Source organism: Semicossyphus pulcher, unplaced genomic scaffold, assembly GCF_022749685.1.
Source record: "Semicossyphus pulcher isolate SPU_LCO1_2020_fin unplaced genomic scaffold, fSemPul1.0.p SCAF_17, whole genome shotgun sequence".
In the NCBI taxonomy this organism is placed as follows: domain Eukaryota; kingdom Metazoa; phylum Chordata; class Actinopteri; order Labriformes; family Labridae; genus Semicossyphus; species Semicossyphus pulcher.
Window position 1 is genome coordinate 2,349,936 of NW_027211681.1, and position 11,860 is coordinate 2,361,795.

The following is an 11,860-nucleotide window of genomic DNA, read 5'->3' on the forward strand; positions in this document are numbered from 1 at the left end:
GAGGGTGAGTACGTGAGCAGAGGCACACAGGAGGCAAAGGGAGGCAAAGGGAGCAGGGGGAGGGAGAGGGATGCATTAAAAGGGCTAGTCACTACTTGAGTAAGTCCCATTCTGCAAGCTAGCCAGATCGCTCTTTCCTTTTTTACTCTTCTGTTACGGGCTGACGGGATCTAAAACTCTGGACTTATCACTGCTCAGAAAACTGTCAGTTGTTCATTCACGTAACAAAGTCAACATCATCTACTGCGATTAGCACGTTATAGGAGTTGTAGTCTTCTTAAATAAACACAATTGTGGTACAATTTGTCGCTCCTCTCTACATGGCTTAAATTTAAAAATGATGTAGACAAGAAGAAGAAGTTATTTTTTAATATGCTTGGTGTAGCTTTTGCCCTAAAAGCTCTCGCTGATAAGTTTAAAAGGTCAATTTTAATGAACTTTTCATAAATGAAATTAATATCTGGCTGTCAGCATGCCCTTGGTTCTTACTTGGGTCATGTGACAAAGCTTCAAATTACCTTTCACTTGTCCTTGAACAAAATTGTAAGAGGAGAGCCTCTGATGATACAAAATAATAGAGGTGGCTTTAAGGGAATAAGAAGGGAAGTATAAACACATTCTCTGTTTCCCCCCCTCCAGACCTCAAAGAGCAGGCCGAAAAGCTTGCTTTCATAACCTGCAGGGCAGCATGCTCTATTCTTAAAGCTTATAACAGGAGCATTAACAGTAGTCAGTAGAAAACAAGACTGCCTTTGAAAGTGTAAACTTCTATAAGAATAAAAATGTGCAAGAAGTTTTACAGTTAGTTACTTTAAATCCCTTGCAGTGCAGATAAACTGGCTTAACTTCAGCTTGCACCACTCTGCATAAAGGCCTTCACTTCACATTAGACAATAATGTACACATGGTCTAAATAAGTGCAGTAATTCAATGATTAAAACTTGTAAGATCATTTTGCAGGAGTTAGGAGGCATTACAGAAATACTGAAATATTCTCTGCTGCGCTTGTTTACCACTAATTACTTCTGAAAAATACCTATGGAAAACAAGGTTGAGTGACATTACAGCGCAAAACAACAGAATCATCTAAACCTAAATTAGTTTCAAAAAGAAAATGCAGTTCCAACAAAACAAGCACATTTTTAGTTCAAATTGTAACTTTGAAAGGAGAACATGACCCAACACTGCAACATTATGTCGTAATACAATCCAGAGATAGGCGGACGTGCATCAGGTCACGATCTGAGTGCACCGTTTAGTCCACCAACGATCCACGTTACCTGCAATCTGCTTGTATAAACACTCGCACTGTGCATCACAAGACTTTTATGGATCAATCTAACTGCAATACGATGTTTAACAAGTTACTCTTGTCAGTCTGTGTGGGAACCTTTGTGATATTCTGCTGCTCAGGTAATGCTATCTGTGACATTTACACAGAAGTCAACAATCACACTGAAGCTTTATTCAAAAAATGATCCAAACAAAGGATGAAAAAATGTTATATTTTGGTTTAAAAAAACATCTTTCTCTGTAATCATATTGCCTTCATAGTGAGATGCAGATTTGCTGTTGATAACAAAAATTCAGTTAAAATAGTGATCATCATTACTACACACACACACACTGTATGATGAATGTTGTGTGCAAAAACCACCTCTGTATATCTTTAAAACCTTGAGCAGATTAAGCTTCTCTATTGCAACAATGTTATTCCAACACTAACCAGCTGCACCAAACAAAATGTGATCTGTAATGAAACCCACGTGTCGTAATCGCAGAAATTACATCATGTACTTATTATTAAAACATTACAGTTGTGAAGTACCAGACTTATCCAAAGTGTTGAATTAGGAGTATTGTTTAGTTAATCATTAACAACCCGTGTGTTCTCTGCCAAGTCTCCATAAAAGGACAAGTTTATTAGTCATCCTGTGATATCAATCATAAAGGTGAGTGAGAGAACAACTGTGAAATGTGAGTTTCAAATTTAGATTACATTTCTAAACGTTAATATTCAGCACTACTTGTGTCATCTCCTTTGTCATGACCATGGATGACTTTCATATAACACAGATATGTCGATATGTGTTGTGCTTCTAATACATCTTTCTTTAAAACGTCATGCTCAGGTCAGCACAGTGCAAACACACAACCTACATCATGACAGAAGACAGGGTATGATGCCTGATGCAGAACAAATATTGAAGCTTGCCACATTAAAGGGTCTGCACAGGCCTGAGAACCAGACTGATGAAGAAGAGGCCGCTTAGATGAAAACCTTTGACGTTTATAGATTATCATCTCATCTATCGAATAAAAGTGATATACAATGTGATTTATGTGATCAATAGGCTAATTACAGTACTAGGAAAGAGTGCACAGTTCAGATAATTGGAGAGAGAACAAATGCACACAGTATTACAGCATAAAGATAACACAGAAACACTGCAGAAAGAGGAGCATGGGAACCAAACAACAGGCCGATGTACACAGGACCTTAAAGTGAGCGAGAATGTCCCCCTGACAACTGGGAGAGCTAAATCTGGACAACAACTCACCGTGAAAGAAAGTGGGCACCAAATTACTGAGTACTCACTCTTTAAAGGGCAATCTGCTCTGCTCACACAGCATGTGATCTTTTAGGTCCTTTAAATCTGCTCCAGACGCTGTAAGCTACACATATAACTTTGGTTCTAAGCATCAAACATCTCGGCTGACTCAAGAGTTAAAGACTGCGCTACTGCACACCTGAGATCCAGCCGACTGACAGCCATGAAATTTGAAACAGATATGTGACTGACAGACCAAGAAGATACAAGGCTGAAACAATCACTCCATACTGCAAAATCCCATCAGTTTTAACAAAAGTCTGGATGTGTCCCCAGTCAGATAGTGAGCAGGATTTTAGGCTTCAAAGATGGCTATTGTGTTGTGAAAAGAGCAGGTTATTTCAGACAGCCGCAGTAGATTCAAGGTCACCTGGAGCCCTTTTTGATTTGATCATTTTAAGGAAAACTCTTTATCCAACCTCAGCTGCAAAGTCCTCAGAGTTTAAACAGTTCTCAAACCTCAACCAAGAGTTCAATATGTAACTGAAGTCTTGAAAAAAACATACCGGACACCGAACCCCACATATCATTAACTCAACTAAACTGATTATACTGTAGCTCAGCTGTGTGCAGTCATTGTGTTGCAGAACCACTAAGTGTCATTGAGTCACTCTGAAACACAAACCCCGACACTTTAGCTAGTTAGAGATAATTTATTTCTCAAAACTATATGTGAAAAAACATGTGTTTATAATAAACAAATAGCATGTTTTTTCTGTCTATATATTTGTTCGCCACCAACTGGTAATCAATCAAATTAAACACACTGAAAAGGTAAAAAAAACTAGGGATGCGGGGCGCTGGTTTGGCTCGGTGGATGGAGCAGACGCTCCATATGTGGAGGCTATAGTCCTTGATGCAGCAGCTGCAGGTTTGACTCCCACCCTCGGCCCTTTGCTGCATGTCCCCCACTCTCTTCTCCCCATGTTTCCTGTCACTCTTCAGCCGTCCTAACAATTAATGGCAAAAACTGGCCCAAAAAATGATCTAAAAAACGCCACTTCTGTCAAGCGTGAAGAAAGGTGCAAGATGTATAGCAGTTTTTAGAGCCTATTAGTCTCATTTAGTCAACTTAGTTTCACATGATCCTTTTGGACAGATTTCTTTTTATGTATTGTTCTGTGCAATAGGTAAAGTTTGCTGTAGTTGTGGCTAGTGTCAGGATTGTCTCAGGGAGTTGTAAGAGTATTACAGTTTTATTTGAAAGAAAATGTTACATTTAACAATGTTACAAATAAATACGGCATTTTGTACAAAACCTACATTTAGGTAGTTTTCTTATATTGCCAAGTGAATGTGTATATTTTAAAAAGCACTGTATTATGTTATTTCTGCATCTGCCAGTGGGCCACTACAATAAGAATAGGCATGATATCAATTCCACTACAGCGGAGACTTGATGTTCTTTGCACTTAGGTTGAAAAAAACAGGCTTAACATATCGGTATCAAAATCGGCAAAAAGGGTTGGAAAATATCAGCATATCGAATATCAGCAAAAAATAAAATATGCATCCCTAAAAAAACAATTTCAGACTACAAACTAATAAAACAGCTGTAATGTTGTAAACAGTTACAGCATGAGGTCAACATGTTCAACTGTGATTGCTGTGATCAGAAACTCTTATTCTCCTTCCTCCTACCAGGAAATGCGTGCCATGCCATGTGTGAAAATGAACCAAACTTTGCACAAGGGTCCAGTCCTATGCCAAAGTTCTTCAATTGGCACGGAGGGTTAAATTGTGGTGCTGAAGCAGCCATCTAAAGTTTAAACCTTTGACAATTTATGATCAATCAGTTGACCATGTTGCAACTGATATCAAAATGCAGCAACAATTGAGCAGAAATATTCGAATACTTTGAGTTGTCAGGAATTATGGTGTCCGTCACTCTGTTTTTGCAGAGCAATTAAACTAATTAAATTCATCTACTCCCACATTTTTTGGTCAACTGACACCAAACTTGCAACACAGCATCTTCAGACTGTCCTCCACACACCATCAGAGCAGTATTTTAAATAATGGAAAATCCAACCCACAGTCCATCAAAATGTTTAACTGTAAATTGCTACTGCAAAGGCTCCCTAAGCAAGTCTCTTATTGTAAATTCATGACAAATGTAAAGTTCTTTTCTCCAGAATTTAAATCTGAAAACAGTTTTTTAAGTGTTTTAAGTTTCATACTAAAGTTAACGATTAAAGTCAATGAAAAAATGGCATCTTTAAACATCAGTTTGCAGCTCATGGAGCAACCCAGCCTTTCAAAATAGAAAATACACACATCTGTATGTTGTCTACGTGAAGTAGACTAACTCTCACAATGTTATCTTGATATGTGAATATTTGTCAGAAGGTTTTATGTCAGTGCTCAAAACTAACTGAGTACAGCAGACACAGAAACAGCATGCTACATGCTAATAACATTGAACAAGCCAGCAAGCTAGAGAACTAATAAAAAATAAGAATAAAACAAACTTACTGAGCTGCTGCAGAGGTTATCTCAGCATGTGATGCTCTGTGTGTGAAGGTTTCTGTCTCTTTCAGTGTGTGTCCATCAAATGAAATCCTCTCTGCTGCTAGTCCTGCTTCACCGACCGGCTTCTGTCCTGTCCTGAGAGTGTCCTGTCACACAGAGAGAGAGAGAGAGGAACAGTGAGGCGGGGCTAAAGGAGGAGTGAAGGAGGAGCAGGAAGAGGAAGTGGGACGTACAAGAAAAGGCGTACTGGTTTATTATGGTGTGAACCTGAGAAAGAACAGACGGACAGACAGAGATGCTCTTGCCGAGGTTATTGTATTGCAGCCTGAGGTCAGGGTTTCCTTGCTCCTCTTGGACACAGTCATTTGCATGAGCCAGGCTCTGGTTTCTGTTGTATTATCCAAACCAGCTCTGCGCCTGTAGTTCAGTCTTTATCACAACAAGCAACACAGTCTGTTTCCCAGCTGCACTAGTCACTGATTTACAGGCAGTAATCAGTGATTAATTACTGACTATCTGAAACTGAACAATCCTGTACTATTTTGTTACAGAGGACACATTTGATTGACAATATTGTGAATGTTTTCACCTCTTGATGCATGTTTGTTTTTTATTATCTAAAGAGAAAAATAAAGATCATCAACATTATTTGGACCTTAATTTTTGTTGCCAATGTGCACATCAGGTCGTTTACTTTCTTGATAGCACATTTAGACTGCATTAGGGCAGTGTGTAACACGCTGCACACAGAGGCCACTGTTTATGTCAAAGCTGTCTTAACGTAAAGCTTAAGTTGAGAGAGTGATTAGTTACAATAACATACAACAAAAAAGAACATTGTAAAACAAAGACCGATGCTATTAATGCTACTTTCTCCTCATGTGCTCAAAGCAAGAAAATCTATCATAGTGATGTAAGGAAAGTTGATTTCCACCACAAATTACATTCATGGTTAATTCTAGTCGGCACATTTTATTTAGTTTAGGGGAGCCTAATGTAAGGTGGCATGTTTACCAAAAAAGGGCATTGTACTTTCTGATGTATCTTTCCCTGTTTCTAAAATAGCAGCGGGGTTGCGAGACCTCCTCTGTTATCCAACATGTAACCTGATACAGTCATGATATCACAGGAAGTGGCTGAAATACTCAAATAAATCACTCAAGATGTTGTCCAGAAAGTAAGAAGCTTAAATTCCTTAACTATGCCCAACTCCTTGAGCGGAGTCTGGAACCGCCTGTAGCAACACCTCACACACGTTATCTGACTGAAAATAACAGAACGTTAAGTCTTGTATGACTTTGTGTTGTACACATTATTATTTGTTTTTTAATCTTTTAGAAAAAGAAAAGCAAAAAAGAGAAAGAGACCTGCAAAACAGTCCCATATAAATCTACAGATACTACACTTTTTTATTGAGGGGTACATTTCCACTGAGTCTAAAAGTAAAAACACACACATTGTAGTCAGTATTTGCTAATGAAATGGTTGATCTCGAATGTCTTCGAACTTAACATCTTTTCTGACTATACATGAAAACTTGTTTATGAGAGACAGAAACAAAGAGGAGACCAATCATTTCTCCCTTTATGACATGAATCATATTAATTTGCTTCTTACTGCATTCAGAATATAATCCCTACATCTCATTTAGCAGTGTTTTGCATTCTGAATAGATGATGCCAGTGCCCTTTCAATCTCTGTCAACTGTGTTGAATACACGGTGAATAATGTGGTTTGCAAACAAAGGTGCCATTCATCTCCCTCTAGTTTGTGTGTGTACAGAGGGTGCACCTTCTGTGAGTCTGCTGTAGGACTATACTGTAAAAGTTAAGGTTAACAGAAGTATTGTTACTGAAAGTTCACACCTGCAGGATTAAACAGGAGAGGATGTATTTTAAGTCCAAGAGAGTGTTTAGATTTGTATGCCTTTAATTACCAGAAAAAAGTAGCTGTGCATTGTATTAAAAAAAAAACTCCATAAGAAATTCATAGTGTCAATGGGTGGTAGTTGACACTGCTGATTCTGAATTTGACTCTCCAGGCATTCACGCTAGGTGTTATGGTGACTTATAAGATAATTAGCTAAACCTGAAGATAAAGCCAAACTACATAAGCTAACCTAGCTACAAATATACCTTACACAGCACATGTTTAATCATTCCGAAATGCTTCATTCACGCCGGACCAAAAAGTCAAAGAAGTAATGATTAAATATTAATATGAATCAAAGGGTAAGAAGCTAAAAAGAGGACAACTTCAATCGTAACGTCAACACTTCCACTCAGGAGGAATCCCCACACCCTGCAGCGTTATGGAAATTTCCCCTCACCAAGTTTGGACAGTTTCAGAAACAACTACCGAAGCGACAGGTGAATAGAACTTTCAATGACATGACAGCAGAAGCTTGAAAAAGGAGAAAAGATTTAACTTACATGTCTATTTACTTCGTGTTTATTAAAGGTCGCAGTCGGCGTTGAAGTTCCTCTCTACAAACTTGGTGCTCAGCTGTCACAACGGCTGGTCTGCTCCGTGTTCCATTTGGTCATCTTGGGAACGAGGCATCATGGGACATGTAGTTTTTCAAGCAAGTTAATTTTTCTATCACAAAAACATTAGAGTTTATAAAAGGAAAAAGGGGGTTAATTGATGACTAATCTGAACTCTAGAGCATGTCTACATATCATTCAGCAATATTAAAAATTAAAAACATGAAATAATGGCTATAATGTTTACGTAACTTGCCCTCTATATAGGCCTACTACTACCATATGTTTTATATATATGAGAGGGTGGTGGACTCATGGATATTATAGTAGCAACTGGTCACATGCAAAGTATTTTAAGCTACAGAAATCGCATCACTCCCAGTTGATATTTTTGGTTGTCCTATCTGACACAGATGGAGCCTGCAAGAAGTGTGTGTGACCAACGGATTACACACTTTCAGCGCTTACTGCTGGATATATAGCTATAATACCTAAAAAAAAATGTTTAAAGTAAAGTAAATGTACACAAGAAGGGTTGCACTACTAATTGCACCAGCAATGCATGCTGTATCTGTCCTATTGTTATGTGTGCTATTAAAAGAACCCCCAGAGTTGTTTTTAGCTGCTCCTCTTACTTTATCTGAATCTTCCAAACTCAGGACACCCACATGTGACTGAACCAAATGCTGAGCTATTTTAACCCTGAGAGCCAACATCGATGTGAGAATGTGCACGGACTTACACACACAGACACTCACACACATCTGCTCTGACCCGTTCTAATGCCTTTAGTCTCGCATGTTAAGTTTTAACTGATTGCGTGAGTGTCTGTCTACCTCTAGTGGTGAAAGTCTGAACTAACAGAAACATTGTAGTTGTTTTTTTGTTTGTTTTTTTGCTGAATGATGTGGAAATCTTTATTGAAAAACAATTATCCTTTAAAAACGTACTAATTTACAATCAAGATGAAAAGATAGAGTCTTTAGTGTCCTTTTCTGAGGAACTTTGTTGCCACAGTTTGAAGAGAACCTCACATAACTACATAAACAGTTTAACACAGGACGATCTGGTGGATTTGTCTTATAGAGTATATGCTTTGTTTTCGTCTGCAGTCTCAATAACAGGTCATATATTTAATATAAAATAATATTTAATACTTTTTTGTCATGTAATTGTTGACGTGATTTTATGTTAGTAGGTGTGCTTAAATGTTATTTTAGCAGTGAAGCATTGTCTTTTAACTCTCCCTCCCCTCCCCTCAGAGGGCTTTTGCTTTCTCAAGGCCACTATTATATTTTGTTCTCAGTCTCTTACCTGGTTAAATAAAGTTTAATTGAATAGTTTTGCTCGCTCTTTTGCAAATCGTGTTCTTGTTTTACATTATCCTGCAGGCTCTAAAACATGTCTTTATCGTCAAAGATGATCTGTCCCTTGTACAGGTGGTCAGCTGCAGCTCTACTGTCCATTGTTATAAAACATTCCTCAGTAGACACTACACAGTGTTGGCTGCGTGTCTTCCATTCGTAAGTGATGATTAATAATTTACCCCAGTTTCAATCAGTCCAGTGAGCTACTGGTCTGCTGCAGGCCACTTCCTCTCCCAAGGACAATGGGGCCATTTCCTGTGGGGAAGCAGGCAGAGGACCAGCGAGAACCAAACAGGGCAGTATTGTAGAGCAGGGACATCATATCAGCGTGTCCTTCGCTTGGAGTCAAAGACAAAATCAAGCTTATAGAGACATTAATGGTCTGTTTACTGGTGAGTTACAGGCCGAGGCTAGAGATAAGTCTGACAGACACCAGTGCAGACAACTTACTGACCCCTGCCTTGGTGTCAATTAGAAAAACATGTTTGGTTGTGTATCAGTCTGTGAAAATGTCTATGATGTGACTTATTCCAGAGAATAAGGAGGACTTCCTGTTTGTAAGCAAAAAGCCTGTGACTAACTTTCAAACTACTGTTTAATTTAAATAATGCATCAAAAGCTAAAAATTAAGTTATTGTTGCAGGTGTCTTTAAAGAGTCACAATGAGCTGAAGTCCCACATGAATCCCACTCTTTTAATTCCTGGCTAATTTTCAAAATAAAGAGGCTGCTGTGCTCGAAAACAAAGGCCCCATTCATGTCCCTGCTGCCCCTGTGTCCACTATCCAGAGATATCTGAGAAAGCCAAAACAAGGCAAGACATGCAGGGAAAGAAGTAACAGTTTGGAGAATATGAAGTTATGAAGGCACTGTCCCGTTCAATGAGGAGTCTGATAACTGTCCCCAACGCATGAAAAGCCAAGAATGTCGATTGGGCCTGAAGCTGTTTTCAAAGAGGGGGCTGTCAGTCAACACATTCACTATGACAAATATAATGGCCTATAAAACCAGCAGTGGCCTTGCCCCCCTCCGACCCTGTCTCTTTCACTCTAGGAGGCACAGATGATGCCTGTCACAATGGACACATAGGAAGAGCCGTGACATTGTGCCCGAGGCTGGACATATAATATCGCCTGACCTGTCTAAGTATGCCGCCCAGGCTGAGTGTGTCCCATACTGAAGACACACAGACATGTTTATGTTAGTGCTTTACATTTAATCAGACCACCAGTATGTATAGGCAAAGGGAATGAAATTGATTCTATCAGCCTATGTTTCAGGAAAATAATATGTGAATATAATATTAGGCACCTTGTTAGTCTTACCGTATATACAAAAAACAAGGATATAGTGATATTTGAAATAAAATTAACTTCAAATATGGGACCTCACTGTGAATTCTCATACATGCATTTAGCAGAATACTAATTTCCGTACATTTTGGCTTTCTTACAGCTCTTTGATCAATATATACCATATGAGGTGCTTTCTCCAAATCACAGTAAGAATCAGAATTAAGTTTATTGCCAAGCAGGTTTACACATACAAATAATTTGACTTGGTGTTCAGGCGCAGAACAATAAACATAGAAATGGAAGAAAAATAAGTCAGACATAAAAATAAGTAAAAATAAAAGAAAGCTATAAAACAGTAGCACATCTACTGTCAGGGGGCTTGCATAGAATTAGATAAAATAGACAATAACAATTAAATATAAAAAAGCAATACAAAGTTTGTACACCAGGTGTAATTAAAGAGCTGTACAGATGTGCAGGTTTGTGCCAGACGATGGTAGTGCAAGTATTTAAGAGACTTAACATTAATGTTTAGTGATGATGAGAGTGATGTGATGATGTTATGATGAGAGAAATGCTAGTAATCTTAGCAGGCGGTAACGGGTTAAAGGGACAATTATGGTTATCTATTAAACTGAAACAATAAGTCCATGAATTGATCGGAAAAACAACACTAAAAACAAAAATTCACCAGCACCACGAACATGTTCTTTATTTGCTCCTCTATAACTGTAAGCTGAATATTTTTGGGGGTTTGGACTGCTGAGTGGACAAAAAAGCATTTTGAACAAGTCAATTTAGTATAGAAAAAAATGCAATTTTTTAAATATTTTCTACATCATTTCTATGGCATTTTATTCACCAAAATGACAATAAATAAAGCAAATAGCATATTAATAAATATTAATATAGCCTATTTGTTGCAACCCACCCATTTTTTACAATAGCCTAATGATTTCATGGACAAGCTTGACAGACAAGACTGTGAATCATGACATTTTTCAAAAGAACTCCGTTTACATAAAAAAACGTCCTTGGCAAAGACTTGAAAAGTTTGGATCTATCTCATTTTCTATCCAATAAAAATCTCTCTCTCTCTCCCCTTTAACCCTCCCCACCGACACCTCCACAGAAACTACAGTCAGAAAGAGAACAAAAAGAAAGAGTGAGTCGAACACATGACACAAACACACATAAAATGTTGTATCTGTCTCTCTGTAAGTGGCGTCAGCAGCAGCCCTGACAGCGTATCGTTTCCCGGCTGCGGTGACTCATGTTGTTGTCTGGTTTCGTGCTGTAATCAAGGTGTGGTCGGTCGTCATGCAGGTGAATTAAGTGGTTGTCAGGACACAGCGTCGTTTTAGTCACTTTCACATGAAAAGCACAGCTATTGAAAACTCGAATGCTATTGTACTATCAACATAATTGAACTAGCCAACTAGTCTGAAAAGGCTATTATAGACTTATACTCTACTGTGTCGTGTTTTCTTTCTAATTTTATTGTCAAAATGTATCCACTGGAAGTCTGCTGTGAGCTTCATCTTTTCTGAATTTATCATAACATTAGGCTATAATAGGTGACATAAGCTCAGGCAGTTTTTAAGAAGTAAACATCTTGCTGTTTACTTT